The 22,708-nt window shown below is 32.5% G+C and overlaps 1 pseudogene; it reads right to left on the bottom strand.

Moving 5' to 3' along the window:
- Window positions 1-2,088: 2,088 nt before the first annotated feature.
- On the bottom strand, window positions 2,089-2,757 carry LOC148955805 (actin, plasmodial isoform pseudogene; annotated as a pseudogene).
- Window positions 2,758-22,708: the final 19,951 nt, after the last annotated feature.

The raw sequence follows: 22,708 nt of genomic DNA, 5'->3' as shown, positions 1-22,708 counted from the left end.
ACTTTTTGTTTTGATCTGATTTCTTTGTTAGGAACTATGGGTTTTTATATTTCTTAACATTGGACGTGATCGTCTCTTACTAGGTTGCTAGCTACCGCTCCAACCCGGATATCAGTTACTATGGGAGAGAGATCGTTCTTTACTGTAATTCCAAAATTAATATACGAATTTTCAAAGAAGTACGCCTCCGTATATTCACTGTGTTGTCGAACATTTTCCATTGCATCTGTAAACTGTTCCGCAGTTGCCAATCCATACCTTGGAAGCTTTTCATTAAACTGACAACATTTCTTTTGGATATTACTATGAAGCTTTTCCAAGGAATTTCTAGCCGACTTTTCAACAGCATCCGCTCTTTCAAAGAGAATTTTAATCTGTAATTTTGAATACTTTTCGTGATCCTGGTAAAACATGCGTAAAATGTTTCTCAATTTACGAAGATCAGCCTGCATTTTTGCCATCTTCTTGTATTTCTGAATGTAATTTTTCCGTTTGTCCTTATGCGTTCTTCGGTACAACCTCGCAGATAATTTAATTTTTTCATTATAGCTTTTGTCACCCCAGTATCTACCCATTATTCTGGTAGCAACTTTTTTCTTATGTTTGTTTCGGTAATCTTCATCATTATCATACCGTTCCCTGCTCTTTTGTCTAGCCTGCTCAATTCTTGCTTCTCTATAAAGTTTATCATTGTGATAACGCTCCTTGATCTTTTGTCTAGCCTGCTCAATTCTTGCTTCTCTGTAATGTTCATCATTACCATACCGTTCCTTGATCTTTTGTTTGGCTGTCTCAATTTTTGCATGTCTATAATCTTCATCATTGTGATAACGTTCCCTGCTCTTTTGTCTAGCCTGCTCAATTGTTGCTTCTCTATAAAGTTTATCATTGTGATAACGCTCCTTGATCTTTTGTATAGCCTGCTCAATTCTTGCTTCTCTGTAATGTTCATCATTACCATACCGTTCCTTGATCTTTTGTTTGGCTGTCTCAATTTTTGCATGTCTATAATCTTCATCATTGTGATAACACATCTTGCTGTTTTGTTTTGCTCTCTCAATTATTACTTCTCGATACGCCTGGTCGGTTGAATACCTTTGTTTTGCTCTCTCAATTATTACTCCTCGATACACCTGGTCGGTTGAATACCTTTGCTTTTTTCTTTTCAAGTTACTATCTCTGTTGTTTGTGTAGTACTCTTTCTTCAACTTGCGTATAGCCTGCTTTGATCTAACCATTATTCTAATCAAGAATGAAAGAATTTTCAGTTTTGACTTTCCTTATATACTAATTATGACGTCACTCTATTCACGTCATAACTCTAATATAAAACTATGATGACGTTCATTATTTATCTAGTAGGGTTTCAGACAAGGTATTTCTAATGATGTACTTTTGTTTTGATCTGACTCTATTTTTAGGAGTTTTGGGTTTTTATATTTCTTAGCATTGGACTGATCGTCTATTACTAGGTTGCTAGCTACTGCTGCAACCCAAATTCACATATATATTTATTTATGAGAGGCAGCCTGGCCGAGTGGTCCAAGGCACTGGTGTTAGCCACCAGTCTCTTCAGAGGCGTGGGTTCAATTCTTACCGCTGGTATACGATTATGTTTGAAAGACTGCAGTGTGAAAAGACATCAAAATGCAGTTTTTGGTGGAAAAATTTATTCTCTTTTAGAAATAATTTATTTTAGTTACTATAGATTTTTAACCCAATTAATTTCCTTTAAAATGAGCTATTGAAAAACCCTCTACGATGTTCCAGTGCCAAGCTATAACTGTATAAAAAAAAAGAAAAAAGAAAAAAAAAAATAAAAAAATATCCCGTTTAGGCAGAATGTTGTAGTAGCTGCCACTTTTCTTGATTTTCAAGCCAATATATTTCCCTTGCTGTTCAAGCCAAGGGCCCGAAAATTTACTATGCAGGGGTTTCGGACAAGGCGGTTCTAATGGTGTACTTTTTGTTTTGATCTGACTCTTTTTTTTAAGAACTATGGGTTTTTATATTTCTTAACATTGGACGTGATCGTCTCTTACTAGGTTGCTAGCTACCGCTGCAACCCGGATCTGTTGAAGTACTAACCTATACTATAATTAAGTGGCGTATAAAATTTAGTATAGGCAAGAGGTCGTTCTTTATTATAATGGTGGTAAAGGAATATCCTCGCTCAGTTAAAATTTTCGTCAAATAATCGGTCAAATCTCGACCAGCAAGGTCCAATCTCAAAATTGCATGTTGAATGGCATAACCTTCGTAGATGGGTACAGTATGTGAGACACCATCGCCAGAGTCAAGAACAATACCAGTGGTTCTTCCAGATGCGTAGAGGGAAAGGACGGCTTGGATGGCAACATACATAGCAGGGGTGTTAAAAGTTTCGAACATAATTTGAGTCATTTTTTCTCTGTTGGCTTTTGGGTTAAGAGGAGCCTCTGTGAGTAAAACTGGGTGCTCTTCTGGGGCAACGCGAAATTCATTGTAGAAGGTATGATGCCAAATCTTTTCCATATCGTCCCAATCTGTAACAATTCCATGCTCTACAGGATACTTAAGTCTCAAAATTCCCCTTTTTGCTTGAGCGTCATCGCCTACATAAGCATCCTGGCTGCCTGAATTAATCATCACTCCCGTATGTTTTGGACGTCCAATCACAGCAGGAAACGAAGCTTTTGGGGTATCATCTCCTGAAAATCCTGCTTTACAAATACCTGATCCATTGTCAATAACAATTGCAACTAAATCTTCTGTCATATTTTTTTCAAATGTCTTAGTAATTCCTACTATAATATGACGTTACAAGCTTAAGTACCGTATCGAGTTGCAAATTCCTAACAAAAAATAAAACTAATTTTAAAATTTTCAGATATTTTTCTAGTTTGAAATAAAAAATAAAAAGTATTGCTCGGACACCATAAATATTTTTGCAGTCTACAAAATAACCATAGCGATTCTGCACTGAAAACTATAATAAAAATTGAATTTCTTTTCTACAAAAGATACGCACTTTAGAAGTTGAGCCAAAAAAGTTTGATTCCAGGAGACAATTATAACTTTGAAGTAAGAGATGGAATAAAACTTTTATTGATGAAATTGAATCAACAACAAAACTATTTTAAAAATTTCAGGTATTTCTCTATTTTGAATAAAAAATAATATTATTTCTCGGACACCATAAATATTTTTTTACTTTACATAATAATCTTAGCGATTCTGAACTGAAAACTAAAATAAAATAAGAAATTGAAATTCTTTTCTACGAAAATGTAGCACAAAAAATAGGCTACGCACTTTAAAAGTTGAGCCAAAAAAGTTTGGTTCCAGGAGACAATTATAGCTTCGAAGTAAGACACTAAATAAAAGTTTCGTTTTTTAAATCGAACAAAAAACAAAGCTAATTTAAAAATTGCCAGGTATTTTTCAAGTTTTAATTAAAAAATTAATATTACTGCCCACACACCATAAATATTTTTCCAGTTTGCATCATAATATTAGCGATTATGTACTGATGCAATTATAGCTAACACTATAATATCGCATTTACTTTTGTGCCATATATGGTAAGAGTCTAGTATTATGACATCATTCATCTATCTTATGCATGATTGGACGTCATAACATCAAGGAAAGGCTCAAATTGTCTACGTTTAGAAGACAAGTGACAGTGAGAATCTATATATAGAAGCCTGCCGCCTGCCAATTGCCGGGGCCTGGTGGCGTTGGAAAAATTTAAGATTTTCATGTATTAATAAATTGCTTAAAGAGCGAAAAATTGGTAATTGCAAAAATAATTGTATATATTTTGACAAGGGATTAAAACAATCTTAAAACCCTAAAATCGAAAACCAAAAGTTTGAAGCTTAGTAGAAATCGTTGTTAGAAATTGGACTTGCTGTAATAATCAAATTTTTATGAACAGATTCAGTATGAAAAGACATTAAATTGCCTAAAGAACAAAAAACTGGTAATTGCAAAAATATTCGTATATATTTTAACAAGGCATTACAACAATTCTAAAACTTTAGAATAGAAAACCGAAAGTCTGCAGCTTAGTAAAAATCATTTTTAGAAATCGGACTTGCTGTAATAATCAAATATTTCTGAAAAGATTCAGTATTAAAAGACATTAAATTAACTAAAGAACAAAAAGCTGGTAATTGCAAAAGTTTTTGTATATGTTTTAACAAGGCATTACAACAATTCTAAAACCTCTGAAAAGAAAATCAAAAGTTTGAAGCTTAGTAGACATTGTTGTAAGAAAAAGGACTTACTTTAATAATCGAATATTTTTGAATAAACCGCAGTATGAAAAGACATTGAATTGTAGAAAAGAAAACGTTTATTAGAAATCGTTGCTAGAAATCGGACTTGCTGTATTAATCATATGTTTGATTAGACTCCAGTATGGAAAAAACATTTAATTGCTTGAAGAACAAAAAACTGGTAAATGAAATTTTGTATATACTTTAAAAAGGGATTACAGCAATTCAGAAACTTTGAAAGAGAAAGCCAAAGTTCGAAGCTTAGTAGAAATCATTGTTAGAAATTCGAAATGCTGTAAAAATGAAATTTCTTTGGATAGTTTGCAGTGTGTAAATAAATTTAATGGAGTAAAGAGAAAAAAACTGGTAATTGCAAAATTATTTGTATATATTTTAAGAATGGATTACAACAATTCAAAACCTTAAGAAAGAAAACCAAAAGTTTGAAGCTTAGCAAAGAATGTTGTTAGAAATCGGAATTGCTTTGATAATCAACTATTTTTGAAAAGACAAAGTATTGAAAGATATTACATTGGAGAAAGAACTAAAAGCTGGTAATTGCAAAAATATTTGTATATATTTTAACAAGAGATTACAACAGTTTGTAAACCTAAAAAAAAGTTTGGAGCATAGTTGATATTGTTGTTAGAAATCGGACTTGCTTTAATAATCTAATATCTTTGAAAAGACTACAGTATGGAAAGACAACAAATTGTCTGCGGTTAGAAGACAAGTCCACAGCTAACTAAGTCCAATGTATGCAATGGCTTGCTTTTCTAATGATCGTCCGTTAATATAAACTATGGATTTAAAGTTCGTTCTTTAATGTAAAAAACTTTGATTCCAGGAGACAAAAAACAAAACTAATTTTAAAATTTTCAGTTATTTTTCTAGTTTGAATTAAAAAATTGGTTTTTGGTGGAAAAATTTATTCTGTTTTAGAAATAATTTATTTTAGTCACTAAAGATTTGTAACCCAATTAATTTCCTTTAAGATGAGCTATTGAAAAACTCTCTACGATGTTCCAGTGCCAAACTATCTGTGGAAAAGAAAGAAAAAAATATGCCGTTTGGGGAGAATAACGTGGTTAAAGTCAATTTTCTTGATTCTCAAGCCAATATATTTCCCTTGCTGTTCAAGCCAAATGACAGAAAGTTTCCTATACAGGGGTTTCGGACATGGCGGTTCTAATGGTGTACTTTTTGTTTTGATCTGACTCCTTTTTTTAGGATCTATTGGGTTTTATATTTCTTAACATTGGACGTGATCGTCTCTTACTAGGTTGCTAGCTACCGCTGCAACCCGGGCTCCTAAAAATAATCTTCTAATGATCGTCCTTTAATTTAAAAATAGATTTTTTTCTAGAATTTTGTGCGATTATAAAGAAGATATTTCCTTTAATCTTTTGTCTTTTAATATTTTGATTTCCTTTCGTCCTTTCCTAATTAATTACACAATACACTAGATGTAGCAATATGCTTTAAAATGAGCTATTAAACATAAACTGAACCATTAACCATTAATAGTAAAGTGGTTACAAACAGGAAAAAGCCTATGGCATTTTCTTCTTTCAAATAGTAAGAGACGAATCTCAAACAATCAAGTGACTAACTAATTCCAATGTATACAATGGTTTGATATTCTAATGATAGTATTTTAATATCTTTTCAACACCTTGTAAACAGTAACCTTTGATTACTGTAAGCATCATCTATATAATGGTTCCTTATAACACTTCAGTTATATAATGAACCACATCGATCCTTTATGTAAAAACTTTTAAAAATACAACACAGGCGAATTATACAAAATTCAGGATATCCAACCATCCATAATAATAGGCGGTAAGTGAAGAGCTGACTTTGTTAACAGAAATGATTTGTTAACAGAGATGATTTATGATGATATCTTAAGGAACATAATTAAAATTTCTTAATGTAATAAAAATAATTTGTTTTAATTACAAAAGGTTTTTAACCCCATTAATATCCTTTAAAATGAACCATTGAACAACTCTCTACGATGTTCCAGTGCCAAGCTATCTGTTGAATTACTAACCTATACTATAATTAAGTGGCGTATAAAATTTAGTATAGGCAAAAGGTCGTTCTTTATTATAATGGAAAACTACCCGAAAATTTTTAAATTAGTTAAATTTTTTGTTGAAATTACAAACAGAAAAAAGCCTACGGCTTTTTCTTAGTTTGAGTAGTAAGAGACGAATTTCAGAGAATAAAGCATGTAAGTAAGTCATTTATTGCACCATAATCTAGAAAAGTTTACCGATGATAATACTGCCACTAAAGCTAGGGCTACTACTTTTAATTAATATTTCAGTTACTATGAGCAAGCGTTCAAGATTAATTTCAGAGAATAAAGCATGTAAGTAAGTCATTTATTGAACCATACTCTAGAAAAGTTTACCGACGATAATACTGCCACTAAAGCTAGAGCTACTACTTTTAACTAATATTTCAGTTACTATGAGTAAGCGTTCGTTCTTTATTATTAATATTTTGAACTTTCTTACTTTTCTAAGAAAAACAGCCCGTGGTCATGTGAAGATACTGAGCTATGCCTCGCTAAGTGTCAGTTAGGCTGCCCTTAATATTTCACCCTTGAGATAGCGTTGCTAGGCATATGCTAGAACGGTGGTTTCTTATTTTAATTCCTTTAAGATAAGCCATTGAACAACTCTCTACGATGTTTCAGTGCCAAGCTATCTGTTGAATTACTAACATATACTATAATTAAGTGGCGTAAAAAATTTAGTATAGGCAAGAGGTTGTTCTTTATTATAATAAAAGTCTATTTTCTTGATTTTCAAGCCAATATATTTTCTCTGTTATTCAAGCCAAAGGGCGGTAAGTTTCCTTTATAGAGGATTCGGACAAGGCGGTTCTAATGGTGTACTTTTTGTTTTGATCTGACTCTTTTTTAGGAGTTGGGGGGTTTTATATTTCTTAACATTGGAGGTGATCGTCTCTTACTAGGTTGCTAGCTACCGCTGCAACCCGGATATACTAACCTATACTATAATTAAGTGGTGTATAAAATTTAGTATAGGTAAAAGGTCGTTCTTTATTATATTTGTTAGGAACTATGGGTTTTTATATTTCTTAACATTGGACGTGATCGTCTCTTACTAGGTTGCTAGCTACCGCTGCAACCCGGATATCTTTGAAAAGACTGCAGTATGAAAATACATCAAAAATGCAATTTTTTTGACAAAATTGATTCTACTTTAAAAAGTATTTTATTTTTAATTACAAAAGTGACTAGATGTTGCAATTGCCTTTAACATGAGCTATTATACAACTCTCTACGATTTTCCAGTGCCCAGCTAGCTGAGCATGAAAAAAAGTGAAAGAAAAAAATATCCCGTTTGTGGAGAATAACGTGGTAAAAGTCTATTTTCTTGATTTTCAAGCCAATATATTTTCTTTGTTATTCAAGCCAAAGGGCGGTAAGTTTTCTTTATAGAGGATTCGGACAAGGCGGTTCTAATGGTGTACTTTTTGTTTTGATCTGACTCTTTTTTAGGAGTTGGGGGGTATTATATTTCTTAACATTGGAGGTGATCGTCTCTTACTAGGTTGCTAGCTACCGCTGCAACCCGGATCTTCAAATGATCGTCCTTTAATGTAATTTCATGCTATATTATTACAAACAGGAAAAAACCTATGGCTTTTTCTTTCTTTGAAATAGTAAGAGACGAGCCTCAAGCAATCAAGTAGCTAACTAAGTCCAATGTATGCAGTGGTATGTTATTCCAATGATCGTCTTTTAATGTGAACAGCCATGATACTGATGGGAATTACATAATCCCTATTTATGTTTCAGTTAACATGGGCTAGGTGTCGTTCTTTATTGTAAAATTTTTCTTCCAGGAGACAAAAAGCAAAACTAATTTTAGAATTTTCATGTATTTTTGTTGTTTAAATTAAAAAATTACTATTATTGATTAGGCATCATAAATATTTTTGCAGTTTACATAATAATTTTAGCGATTAAGCCAAAAAAGAAAATTTTGGTTCCAGGAGTTTCGGTTACTATTGAGACAAGTAGCTATTATTACTATAGAGTTCATTACCATGAACTGTTTTATTGCTTCAAAATTCAAATATCTTTGAAAAGACTGCAGTATGAAAATACATCAAAAAGGCAATTTTTTTGACAAAATTGATTCTACTTTAAAAAGTATTTTATTTTTAATTACAAAAGTGACTAGATGTTGCAATTACCTTTAAAATGAGCTATTATACAACTCTCTATGATTTTCCAGTGCCCAGCTAGCTGAGCAGGAAAAAAAAGCGGAAAGAAAAAATATCCCGTTTGTGGAGAATAACGTGGTAAAAGTCTATTTTCTTGATTTTCAAGCCAATATATTTTCTTTGTTATTCAAGCCAAAGGGCGGTAAGTTTCCTTTATAGAGGATTCGGACAAGGCGGTTCTAATGGTGTACTTTTTGTTTTGATCTGACTCTTTTTTTAGGAGTGGGGGGGTTTTATATTTCTTAACATTGGAGGTGATCGTCTCTTACTAGGTTGCTAGCTACCGCTGCAACCCGGATTGCTAGCTACCGCTGCAACCCGGATATTTTAATATATTCTATATGGTCTAGAGGTTGGGATAGCTGTCACCCAGCAGGCTTGAGTTCAATTTCCGTACGGGAAATTTTTACTTATGATGATTTCTTAAGGAACATAATTAAAATTTCTTAATATAAAAAAAATAATTTGTTTTAATTACAAAAAGTTTTTAACCCAATTAATTTCCTTTAAAACGAGCCATTGAACAACTCTCTACGATGTTCCAGTGCCATGCTATCTGTTGAATTACTAACCTATACTATAATTAAGTGGCGTATAAAATTTAGTATAGGCAAGAGGTCGTTCTTTATTATAAAATTACAAAAACCTTTTTAACCCCATTGATTTCCTTTAAAATGAGCAATTGAACAACTGTCTATGATGTTCCAGTGCCAAGCTATCTGTGGAATTATAGGCAAGAGCTATAGGTCGTTCTTTATTATAATACTCTGTCTCATGTTTTAAATTAAAAAACCACAGAAAATCAGGCAACTAAGCTATTCAATTACATGCTGTTGTTTGTTATTTATAATCAGTCCTTTATGTAAACCTTACTAACCTATACTATAGTTCAGTGGTCTATAAATTTAGTATAGGCAAGAGGTCGTTCTTTATTATAACCAAATAATTTTATTATTGTATTTTCATCCACAGAAACTCTAATATTGCTATCACCGTAAATGAAGTCTTGACTATTATTACGACAGAGTCTACTTGACACCTCTTCTATGTAATGACTTAGTTCCTTGTACGAGCCCTCGACTTTTAGTAGATTAATATGTTGTATAATCTTACATTTTGATACTGCCTTATATACGCTATTAATGAAACAGTTCAAGACAGGAAAATGTGGAGCTAGTGCCCTTAGAGAACGCAAATAGCTCTGACATCCCTCATTTGGGCTACAGTATAACGAATGCCCATGCTTTCTTGTGTCCCTGTAATTGATTTCACAATAATCCAAGCCGCCAAGGTAGAAATTAACCACTTTGTCAGTTGAAAATTTTAATGCTATATTGTTTTCAAGGATATCAAAAAGAATTTGACATAATTCAATATCCGTCGGATAGAGCTTGCAGATATCAGGGTGACATTGCCAAGTAACCTGCTGCCCAATTTTTGGTTTTGAATGTTTACTCAGATTGTTATAGGTGACTTCAGCCATCATAATTTCCTTGTCAGATCTAGTTTTAGAGCATTTTTCAATAGTTGTCTCGTACTTTTCAGGACAGTTTGTTCTACTACACAGAGAATTTTTTGCCAAATATTCAGTAGAACTAAACGAACTGTTTAAAACACAGTTAGAAATGCTTTTTTCTTGAGTCGGTGTTCCAGGAATTTGTTCTAAATCATTAGTCTTACAAACACATTTACTAATAACCCTAACAGGCTCGTTTTCGCCATAATTGAAAAACATTGCTTTTCCTTCGCTGTTGATAGGTATGCTTGTATATATATTTTTATTGCTGCTACATAAACTGCAATTGCTCCTTCCAAAATTAATATACGAATTTTCTAAGAAGTACGCCTCCGTATATTCACTGTGTTGTCGAACATTTTCCATTGCATCTATAAACTGTTCCACAGTTGCCAATCCACACCTTGGAAGCTTTTCGTTAAACTGACAACATTTCTTTTGGATATTGCTATGAAGCTTTGCCAAAGCATTTCTAGCCGACTTTTCAACAGCATCCGCTCTTTCAAAGAGAATTTTAATCTGTAATTTCGAATACTTTTCGTGATCCCGATAAAACATGCGTAAAATGTTTCTCAATTTACAAAGATCAGCCTGCATTTTTGCCATCTTCTTGTATTTCTGAATGTAATTTTTCCCTTTGTCCTTATGAGTTCTTCGGTACAACCTCGCAGAGAATTTAATTTTTTCATTATAGCTTTTGTCACCCCAGTATCTACCCATTATTCTGGTAGCAACTTTTTTCTTATGTTTGTTTCGGTAATCTATATCGTTATCATACCGTTCCTTGCTCTTTTGTTTCGCTGTCTCAATTTTCCCTTCTCGATACCCCTGATCCGTAAGATACCTCTGTTTTGCTCTGTCATATTTCATTTTCTTAAATCCTGGATCACAAGACATCTTAGTAGCAATCCTTACGCGTGCTCGAGCTTTATTGCGTTCGGTGGCATTTTTATCTCTTTTAAATAAACTTTTCTGATATTTCAGGATGTTAGCTTTATTTTTTGTGTAGTAAAGTTTTCTATTAGTAGAAATTTGGATTGTTCTATTTTGATATTGTTTTTGGTTATTCTTTCTTTTTTTCCACTCGCGTGAGACCATATTTTTTCAAGGTTTAAAATTATTAAGCACACAAAATCCCGTGTCGAGTATCTAAAACCTAGCATAAAACAAAACTAATTTTAAAATTTTCAGGTATTTATCTTGTTTGAATTACAAAATTAGTATTATTGGTTAGACACCATAAATATTTTTGCAGTTTACATAATAAGTTTAGTGATTCTGGACTGAAAACTAAAATAATTGCAATTATGAGACAATAATATGGAATGTACTTTACGGGTTACAAACCAAAAAAAGTTTGGTTCCAGGATACAATAATAAATTTGAACTGAGATGAAAAAAAATTTCTTCCAGGAGACAAAAAGCAAAACTAATTTTAGAATTTTCATGTATTTTTGTTGTTTAAATTAAAAAATTACTATTACTGATTAGGCATCATAAATATTTTTGCAGTTTACATAATAATTTTAGCGATTAAGCCAAAAAAGAAAATTTTGGTTCCAGGAGTTTCGGTTACTATTGAGACAAGTAGCTATTATTACTATAGAGTTCATTACATGGACTGTTTTATTGCTTCAAAATTCAAATATCTTTGAAAAGACTGCAGTATGAAAATACATCAAAAATGCAATTTTTTTGACAAAATTGATTCTACTTTAAAAAGTATTTTATTTTTAAATACAAAAGTGACTAGATGTTGCAATTTCCTTTAAAATGAGCTATTATACAGCTCTCTATGATTTTCCAGTGCCCAGCTAGCTGAGCAGAAAAAAAAGCGGAAAGAAAAAAATATCCCGTTTGTGGAGAATAACGTGGTAAAAGTCAATTTTCTTGATTTTCAAGCCAATATATTTTCTTTGTTATTCAAGCCAAAGGGCGGTAAGTTTCCTTTATAGAGGATTCGGACAAGGCGGTTCTAATGGTGTACTTTTTGTTTTGATCTGACTCTGTTTTTAGGAGTTGGGGGGTTTTATATTTCTTGACATTGGAGGTGATCGTCTCTTACTAGGTTGCTAGCTACCGCTGCAACCCGGATTTCCATTATAGGGGTTTCGAACAAGGCGGTTCTAATGGTGTAATTTTTGTTTTGATCTGACTCTTTTTTTAGGAGTTAGGAGTTTTTATATTTCTTAATATTGGACGTGATCGTCTCTTACTAGGTTGCTAGCTACCGCTGCAACCCGGATTATTATATTTAAAAGTTTCAATATTTATTCTAGTTTCAGTTAACAAATAATTTTTTTGTTAAAACCCCCAAAAATTACTACATTTTACATAATAATTGATAATTATATAAAAAAACCTAATGGAAAAATACCATTTATGATGAACTATATCAATCCTTTATGTAATGAAATTGGCCATTCTTGATATCTGACGTTAAAACCCCCCAAAAATTACTGCATTTTAAATAATAATGGATAATTACATAAGAAAAACCTAATTGAAAAATAAGATTTATGATGAACTATATCGGTCCTTTATGTAATTATTCCAACAATCGTCTTTTAATTTAATTTCATTTTATACTTCAGTTACTATTGGTTACACTTTGTTCCTTAACGTAACATCTTACCATTCTTTACTATATGATTACAAACAGAATAAAGCCTACGGCTTTTTTTCTTTGGAGAAGTAAGAGACGACCTGGCTACAAACTATGATTACGGCATCAATGATCAATCTTTAACATGAAATTTTCTTTACTGTAATGGTTTGTTCTTTACTTGGTCTCGGACACCTCTGCAGCCATGATAATGATGGAAATTACATAATCCCTATTTATGTTTCAGTTAACATGGGCTAGGTGTCGTTCTTTATTGTAAAATTCCACTCGCGTGAGACCATATTTTTTCAAGGTTTAAAATTATTAAGCACACAAAATCCCGTGTCGAGTATCTAAAACCTAGCATAAAACAAAACTAATTTTAAAATTTTCAGGTATTTATCTTGTTTGAATTACAAAATTAGTATTATTGGTTAGACACCATAAATATTTTTGCAGTTTACATAATAAGTTTAGTGATTCTGGACTGAAAACTAAAATAATTGCAATTATGAGACAATAATATGGAATGTACTTTACGGGTTACAAACCAAAAAAAGTTTGGTTCCAGGATACAATAATAAATTTGAACTGAGATGAAAAAAAAATTTCTTCCAGGAGACAAAAAGCAAAACTAATTTTAGAATTTTCATGTATTTTTGTTGTTTAAATTAAAAAATTACTATTACTGATTAGGCATCATAAATATTTTTGCAGTTTACATAATAATTTTAGCGATTAAGCCAAAAAAGAAAATTTTGGTTCCAGGAGTTTCGGTTACTATTGAGACAAGTAGCTATTATTACTATAGAGTTCAGTACATGGACTGTTTTATTGCTTCAAAATTCAAATCTCTTTGAAAAGACTGCAGGATGAAAATACATCAAAAATGCAATTTTTTTGACAAAATTGATTCTACTTTAAAAAGTATTTTATTTTTAAATACAAAAGTGACTAGATGTTGCAATTTCCTTTAAAATGAGCTATTATACAGCTCTCTATGATTTTCCAGTGCCCAGCTAGCTGAGCAGGAAAAAAAAAAGCGGAAAGAAAAAAATATCCCGTTTGTGGAGAATAACGTGGTAAAAGTCAATTTTCTTGATTTTCAAGCCAATATATTTTCTTTGTTATTCAAGCCAAAGGGCGGTAAGTTTCCTTTATAGAGGATTCGGACAAGGCGGTTCTAATGGTGTACTTTTTGTTTTGATCTGACTCTGTTTTTAGGAGTTGGGGGGTTTTATATTTCTTGACATTGGAGGTGATCGTCTCTTACTAGGTTGCTAGCTACCGCTGCAACCCGGATGATCTGACTCATTTTTTAGGAGCTATGGGTTTTTATATTTCTTAACATTGGACGTGATCGTCTCTTACTAGGTTGCTAGCTACCGCTGCAACCCAGATTATAATCTTATTTTAGTTACTATAGGCTGGAATTTTCTTCTTTACTGTAATTCACATATATAGTTATGAGAGGCAGCCTTGCCGAGTGGTCCAAGGCACTGGTGTTAGCCACCAGTCTCTTCGGAGGCGTGGGTTCAAATCTTACCGCTGGTATACGATTATGTTTGAAAGACTGCAGTGTGAAAAGACATCAAAAATGCAGTTTTTGGTGGAAAAATTTATTCTCTTTTAGAAATAGTTTATTTTAGTTACTAATGATTTTTAACCCAATTAATTTCCTTTAAAATGAGCTATTGAACAACTCTCTACGATGTTCCAGTGCCAAGCTATCTCTTGATACAAAGAAAAAAAAATATCCCGTTTAGGCAGAATGTTGTAGTAGCTGCCACTTTTCTTGATTTTCAAGCCAATATATTTCCCTTGGTGTTCAAGCCAAGGGACAGAAAGTTTACTATACAGGGGTTTCGGACAAGACGGTTCTAATGGTGTACTTTTTGTTTTGATCTGACTCCTTTTTTTAGGAACTATGGGTTTTTATATTTCTTAACATTGGACGTGATCGTCTCTTACTAGGTTGCTAGCTACCGCTGCAACCCGGAAATACCAAGCTCTTTTTTTAAATAGTAAGAGACGAACCTAAGACAATGTAGTGGCTAACTAAGTCCAATGTATTCAATGGTTTGTTATTCCAATGATCATCTTTATAAAAAAGAAAACTCAATTAAACATTTTTAGGAATGTATTTAGTTTCTTTTCCTGAAGTGAAATTGTTACTAAGATATCCTAATATTTTTGTTGTTTTTTCCCATACCTGTTGCCTTATCATAATATAAATTCTGTAATCTTAACTATTGTTAAGTTGCCTAAGCAATTTAGTATAAGCAAGAGTTAGTTCATCATTGTAATGATGTCACATACACCATAAACCTTTTTTTCTTTTCCCTGTTGCATCAGTTGCTCTGAGATAGACTTCCTTACTGTATGCAACCCGGATTACTAGGTTGCTAGCTACCGCTGCAACCCGGAAAATGTGGTATTACTAACCTATACTATAATTAAGTGGCGTATAAAATTTAGTATATAATTACTAGGTTGCTAGCTACCGCTACAACCCGGATAATTGACAAATACCATTTATGATGAACTATATCGGTCCATTATGTAAGTTGCTAGCTACCGCTGCAACCCGGATAATAAACTGATTACAAACAGGAAAAAGCTTACGGATTTTTCTTCTTTGAAATAGTAAGAGACGAACCTCAACCAATCAAGTAGCTAACTAATTCCAATGTATGCAATTGTTTGGTATTCCAATGATCGTCTTTTAATATAAACTTGTTTGAGTCATGAACTAGGAAAGAGACTACGGACAAATAGCCAAGCTTTTTGTGGAAAAGAGAGAAAATAAAAAAAAATATCCCGTTTAGGAAGAATGTTGTAGTAGCTGCCACTTTTCTTGATTTTCAAGCCAATATGTTTCCCTTGCTGTTCAAGCCAAGGGACAGAAAGTTTACTATACAGGGGTTTTGATACGCCCGGTCGGTTGAATACCTTTGCTTTTTTCTTTTCAAGATGCTATCTCTGTTTTTTTGGTAGTAATGTTTTTTTAACTTGCGTGTAGCTTGCTTGATTGAAACCATTATGTAACCATTAGTTGAATGTCTTTATATCACGAATCAAGTATCAAGAACCTAACAAAAAATTAAACTAATTTTTAAATTTTCAGGTATTTTTCTAGTCTAAATTTAAAGATTAAAACTATTGTTCAGACACCATAAATATTTTTGCAGTTTATAACTTTAGCGATTCTGAACTAAAAACGAAAATAAAATAAAAATTAATTTTTTCAATTTTTACGTCACGTCGCTAATTAAGTCATATATGGTTATTAGTACACAATAGGTTTTAGATATTACGTCATGTCAATTATTACGTCATATATGGTTATTAGTAGATAATCGGTAAAATATTCGTTCTTTATTCTAATTTAAAATGATCCATTGAACAACTCTATACGATGTTCCAGTGCTAAGCTATCTATGGAATATAAAGTTTAAAATACAACCTTACCACGAACAGTTTAATTGCTTCAAAAACAAAAATCAAATGTCTTTGAAAAGACAGCAGTATGGAAAGACATCAAAACTACAGTTTTTAGTGGAAAAATTTATCCTGTTTTAATTTGTTTTAGTTAAAAAAGGTTTTTAACCCAATTAATTTCCTTTAAAATGAGCCATTGAAAAACTTTCTACGATGTTCCAGTGCAAAGCTATCTCTGGATAACAAGAAAGAAAAAAATATCCCGTTTAGGCAGAATGTTGTAGTAGCTGCCACTTTTCTTGATTTTCAAGCCAATATATTTCCCTTGCTGTTCATGCCAAGGGACAGAAAGTTTACTATACAGGGGTTTCGGACAAGGCGGTTCTAATGGTGTACTTTTTGTTTTGATCTGACTCCTTTTTTAGGAACTATGGGTTTTTATATATCTTAACATTAGACATGATCGTCTCTTACTAGGTTGCTAGCTACCGCTGCAACCCGGATTAGCTACCGCTGCAACCCGGAAATATCTTGTGAATAGATCTTTTCAGATGGAATGGGGTAGAGGTCGTTCTTTACTATAATACTCTTTTGTTTGGCTGTCTCAATTTTCGCATGTCTATAAACTACATAATTATAATAACGCTGTTTGTCACTATCAATTATTACTTCTCGATACGCCTGGTCGGTTGAATACCTTTGCTTATTTCTTTTCAAGATGCTATCTCTGTTTTTTTGGTAGTACTGTTTTTTTTAACTTGCGTGTAGCTTGCTTGATTAAAACCATTATGTAACCATTAGTTGAATTTTTATGTACCGTATCAAGTATCAAGAACCTAACAAAAAATTCAACTAATTTTTAAATTTTCAGGCATTTTTCTAGTCTAAATTAAAAGATTAAAACTATTCTTCAGGCACCATAAATATTTTTGCAGTTTATAACTTTAGCGATTCTGAACTAAAAACGAAAATAAAATAAAAATTAATTTTTTCAAATTTTACGTCACGTCGCTAATTAAGTCATATTTGGTAATTTAAAATGATCCATTGAACAACTCTCTACGATGTTCCAGTGCTAAGCTATCTATGGAATATAGAGTTTAAAATACAACCTTACCACGAACTGTTTGATTGCTTCAAAAACAAAAATCAAATGTCTTTGAAAAGACAGCAGTATGGAAAGACATCAAAAATACAGTTTTTAGTGGAAAAATTTATCCTGTTTTAAGTTTTTTTAGTTACAAAAGCTTTTTAACCCAATTAATTTTCTTTAATATGAGCCATTGAACAACTTTCTACGATGTTCCAGTGCAAAGCTATCTCTGGATAACAAGAAAGAAAAAAATATCCCGTTTAGACAGAATGTTGTAGTAGCTGCCACTTTTCTTGATTTTCAAGCCAATATATTTCCCCTGCTGTTCAAGCCAAATGACAGAAAGTTTCCTATACAGGGGTTTCGGACAAGGCAGTTCTAATGGTGTACTTTTTGTTTTGATCTGACTCCTTTTTTAGGAACTATGGGTTTTTACATTTCTTAACATTGGACGTGATCGTCTCTTACTAGGTTGCTAGCTACCGCTGCAACCCGGATTTAGGTCAGAGAGATAAAATTAATATTCTATCGAAGCAATAAAAGTGTAGCTAGGAACACCTTAGAGATGAAGAGATTAACGCGGGAATTTTTTCCTGGGAATTTCAAACGTGACAGCGCGGGGATTCCGAAACAAAGGAACACGCAGAAATTACGTTTAGGGATTATTTGGGCGAATCCGTTTGAGACCTTTTAGAAGATGATTTGGGCGAAACAGTTTAAGACATTTTAGAAGATGATTTGGGGTGAAACTCTGTGATCCTTATAATACACAAGTTCCATTTGAACAGTGTTGTAAGGTCCCCTACCCCAACCCCAAAGGGTCACATCCCCCCGGGCCCCCAAAGGGGCCCCACCCTCTCGGGGCCCCCCGAGCCCCCAAATGCCCCCCGGGGGCCCCAAAGGCCCCCGAGCCCCCAAAGGCCCCCCGGGCCCCGTCACTGTCACATTCTCTTGATGTTTCAAAGTTCATTTTGGATCATTTTCGTTGAAATGCAAGAGTTGGATTATTTCAGTAGTGTTTTGTCGTGGTTTACCATGTCACTGTTACACTCTCTTGATGGTTCAAAGTTCATTTTGGGCTTTTTTTGGTTGAAATGTAAGAGTTGGAATATTTCAGTAGTGTTTTGTTGTGGTTTGCCTTGTCACTAGCACATTCTCTTGATGTTTCAAAGTTCATTTTAGATCTTTTTCGTTGAAATGCAAGAGTTGGAATATTTCAGCAGTGTTTTCTCGTGGTTTACCATGTCACTCTTACATTCTCATGATGTTTCAAAGTTCATTTTTAATCTTTTTCGTTGAAATGCAAGAGTTGGATTATTTCAGTAGTGTTTTGTTGTGATTTACCTTGTCACAGTTACATTCTCTTAATGTTTCAAAGTTCATTTTGGATTTCTTTCGTTGAAACGTAAGAGTTGGAATATTTCAGTAGTGTTTGTTGTGTTTTACCTTGTCACTATTACATTCTCTTGATGTTTCAAAGTTCATTTTAGATCTTTTTCGTTGAAATGCAAGAGTTGGAATATTTCAGTAGTGTTGTGTTGTGGTTTACCTTGTCATAGTTACATTCTCATGATGTTTCAAAGTTCATTTTGGATTTCTTTCGTTGAAATGCAAGACTTGGATTAATTCAGTAGTGTTTTGTTGTGATTTACCTTGTCACAGTTACATTCTCTTGATGTGTCAAAGTTCATTTTGGATTTCTTTCGTTGTAATGCAAGAGTTGGATTATTTCAGTAGTATTTTGTTGTGGTTTACCTTGTCACTAATACATTCTCTTGATGTTTCAAATTTTATTTTGAATCTTTTTCGTTGAAATGCAAGAGTTGGAATATTTCAGTAGTGTTGATTCGTGGTTTACCATGTTACTGTTACATTCTCATTATGTTTCAAAGTTCATTTTGGATTTCTTTCGTTGAATGCAAGAGTTGGATCATTTCAGTAGTGTTTTGTTGTGGTTTACTTTGTCACAGTTACATTATCTTAATTTTTTAAAGTTCATTTTAGATTTCTTTCGTTGAAATGCAAGAGCTGGATTATGTCAGTATTATTTTGTTGTGATTTACCTTCTCACAGTTACATTCTATTGATTTTTCAAAGTTCATTTTGGATTTCTTTCATTGAAATGCAAGAGTTGGATTATTTCAGTAGTGTTTTGTTGTGGTTTACCTTGTCACACTTACATTCTCTTCATTTTTCAAAGTTCATTTTGGATTTCTTTCGTTGAAACGCAAGAGTTGGATTATTTCAGTAATGTTTTGTTGTTATTTACCTTGTCACAGTTACATTCTCTTGATTTTTCAAAGTTCATTTTGGATTTCTTTCGTTGAAATGCAAGAGTTGGATTATTTCAGTAGTGTTTTGTTGTGGTTTACCTTGTCACAGTTACATTCTATTAATTTTTCAAAGTTCATTTTGAATTTCTTTCGTTGAAAAGCAAGAGTTGGATTATTTCAGTAGTGTTTTGATGTGGTTTACCTTGTCACAGTTACATTCTCTTGATTTTTCAAAGTTCATTTTAGATTTCTTTCGTTGAAATGCAAGAGTTGGATTAGTTCAGTAGTATTTTGTTGTGGTTTACCTTGTCACAGTTACATTCTAATGATTTTTCAAAGTTCATTTTGGATTTCTTTCATTGAAATGCAAGAGTTGGATTATTTCAGTAGTGTTTTTTGTGGTTTACCTTGTCACACTTACATTCTCTTGAATTTTCAAAGTTCATTTTGGATTTTCTTTCGTTGAAATGCAAGAGTTGGATTATTTCAGCAGTGTTTTGTTGTGGTTTACCTTGTCACAGTTACATTCTCTTGATTTTTCAAAGTTCTTTTTAGATCTTTTTCATTGAAATGCAAGAGTTGGATTAGTTCAGTAGTATTTTGTTGTGGTTTACCTTGTCACAGTTACATTCTATTGATTTTTCAAAGTTTAAATTTGGATTTCTTTCACTGAAATGCAAGAGTTGTATTATTTCAGTAGTGTTTTGTTGTGGTTTACCTTGTCACACTTATTTTCTCTTGATTTTAGATTTCTTTCGTTGAAATGCAAGAGTTGGATTATTTCAGTAGTGTTTTGTTGTGGTTTACCTTGTCACAGTTACATTCTCATGATGTTTCAAGGTTCATTTTGGATTTCTTTCGTTGAAATGCCAGAGTTGGATTATTTCGGTAGTGTTTTGTTGTTATTTACCTTGTCACAGTTACATTTTCTTGATTTTCCAAAGTTCATTTTGGATTTCTTTCATTGAAATGCAAGAGTTGGAATATTTCAGCAGTGTTTTGTTGTGGTTTACCTTGTCAAAGTTAAATTCTCTTTATTTTTAAAAGTTCATTTTTGATTTCTTTCGTTGAAATGCAAGAGTTGGATTATTTCAGCAGTGTTTTGTTGTGGTTTACCTTGTCACACTTGCATTCTCTTCATTTTTCAAAGTTCATTTTGGATTTTTTTCGTTGAAATGCAAGAGTTGGATTATTTCAGTAGTGATTTGTGGTAATTTACCTTGTCATAGTTACATTCTCTTTATGTTTCAAAGTTCATTTTGGATTTCTTTCTTTGAAATGCAAGAGTTGGATTATTTCAGTAGTGTTTTGTTGTGGTTTACCTTGTCACACTTACATTCTCTTCATTTTTCAAAGTTCATTTTGGATTTCTTTCATTGAAATGCAAGTATAATTTAGTATAGTATAGAAATAAACTTAGTATAGGCAAGAGGTCGTTATTTATTTTAATAAATAACGGTGTACTTTTTGTTTTGATCTGACTCCTTTTTTAGGAACTATGGGTTTTTACATTTCTTAACATTGGACGTGATCGTCTCTTACTAGGTTGCTAGCTACCGCTGCAACCCGGATCACCCCAGTATCTACCCATTATTCTAGTAGCAATTTGTTTCTTATGTTATTTTCGATAATCTTTATTATTATCATACTGTTCCTTGCTCTTTTATCTAGCCTGCTAAATTGTTGCTTCTCTGTAATCTTCATCATTATCATACCGTTCCTTACTCTTTTGTTTGGCTGTCTTAATTTTTGCATGTCTATAAATTTCATCATTATAATAACGCTGTTTGTCACTATCAATTTTCGCATCTCGATACGCCTTGTCAGTTGAATACCTTTGCTTTTTTTTCCAAGATGCTATCTCTGTTTTTTGTATAATACTGTTTTTTTAAATTACGTATAACTCGCTTAGAAGGCATCTTATTACAAAACTAGAAATAATATTTTCATCTAACTAACACTTCTTATGGCTCGTATCGAGTATCCATAACCTAACAAAAAGTAAAACTAATTTTTAAATTTTCAGGTATTTTGTTAGTTTGAATGAAAAGATTAAAATTATTGCTCAGATATCATAAATATTTTGCAGTTTACATAATAACTTTAGCGATTCTAAACTGAAAAATAAAATATATTAAAAAATGGAATTTTTTGGTCTAAAACTACATAGTCAATCCCACATCGGGTAGTTAGAACCTAACCAAAAATAAAACTAATTTTAACATTTTAAGGTATTTTTCCAGCTTGAATTGAAATATTCAAACTATTGCTCGGATACCATGGATATTTTTGCAGTCTACACAAGCTGCAAAGAACGCACAGGCTGATCTTTGTAAATTGAGAAAAATTTTACGAATGTTTTACCGGGATTACGAAAAATATTCAAAATTAAAGATTAAAATTATCTCTGAAAGAATAGATTTTGTTGAAAAGTCGGCTAGAGATACTTTCGCAAAACTTCATAGTAATATCCAAAAGAAATGTTGCATTTTTAGTGAAAAGCTTCCAAGGTATGGACCGGCAACTGTGGAACAGTTTACAGATGTAATGGGAAATCTTATACATCACTGTGAATATATGGAGGCATAATTGTCCTTTACTTAGTTTCAGCTTAAATTCGATGATCGAGCCTTTATGTACTACCAAGGTAGAAATTAACCACTTTGTCAGTTGAAAGTTTTAATGTTATATTATTTTCAAGGATATTAAAAAGAATTTGAAATAATTCAATATCCGTCGGATAGAGCTTGCAGATATCAGGGTGACATTGCCAAGTAACCTGCTGCCCAATTTTTGGTTTTGAATGTTTACTCAGATTGTTATAGGTGACTTCAGCCATCATAATTCCCTTGTCAGATCTAGATTCAGAGCATTTTTCAATAGTTGTCTCGTACTTTTCCGGACAGTTTGTTGTACTACACAGAAAATTTTTTGCCAAATATTCAGTAGAACTAAAAGAACTGTTTAAAACACTGTTAGAAATACTTTTTTCTTGAGTCGGTGTTCCAGGAATTTGTTCTATATCATTAGTCTTACAAACACATATACTAATAACCCTAACAGGCTCGTTTTCGCCATAATTGAAAAACATTGCTTTTCCTTCGCTGCTGATAGGTATGCTTGTATATATATTTTTATTGCTGCTACATAAACTGCAATTACTCCTTCCAAAATTAATATACGAATTTTCTAAGAAGTACGCCTCTGTATATTCACTGTGTTGTCGAACATTTTCCATTG

Source organism: Artemia sp. Qi Xiang Cuo, chromosome 2 (genome assembly GCF_049724085.1).
Source record: "Artemia sp. Qi Xiang Cuo chromosome 2, ASM4972408v1, whole genome shotgun sequence".
NCBI lineage: Eukaryota > Metazoa > Arthropoda > Branchiopoda > Anostraca > Artemiidae > Artemia > Artemia sp. Qi Xiang Cuo.
This window is presented reverse-complemented; position numbering and strand designations above follow the sequence as displayed.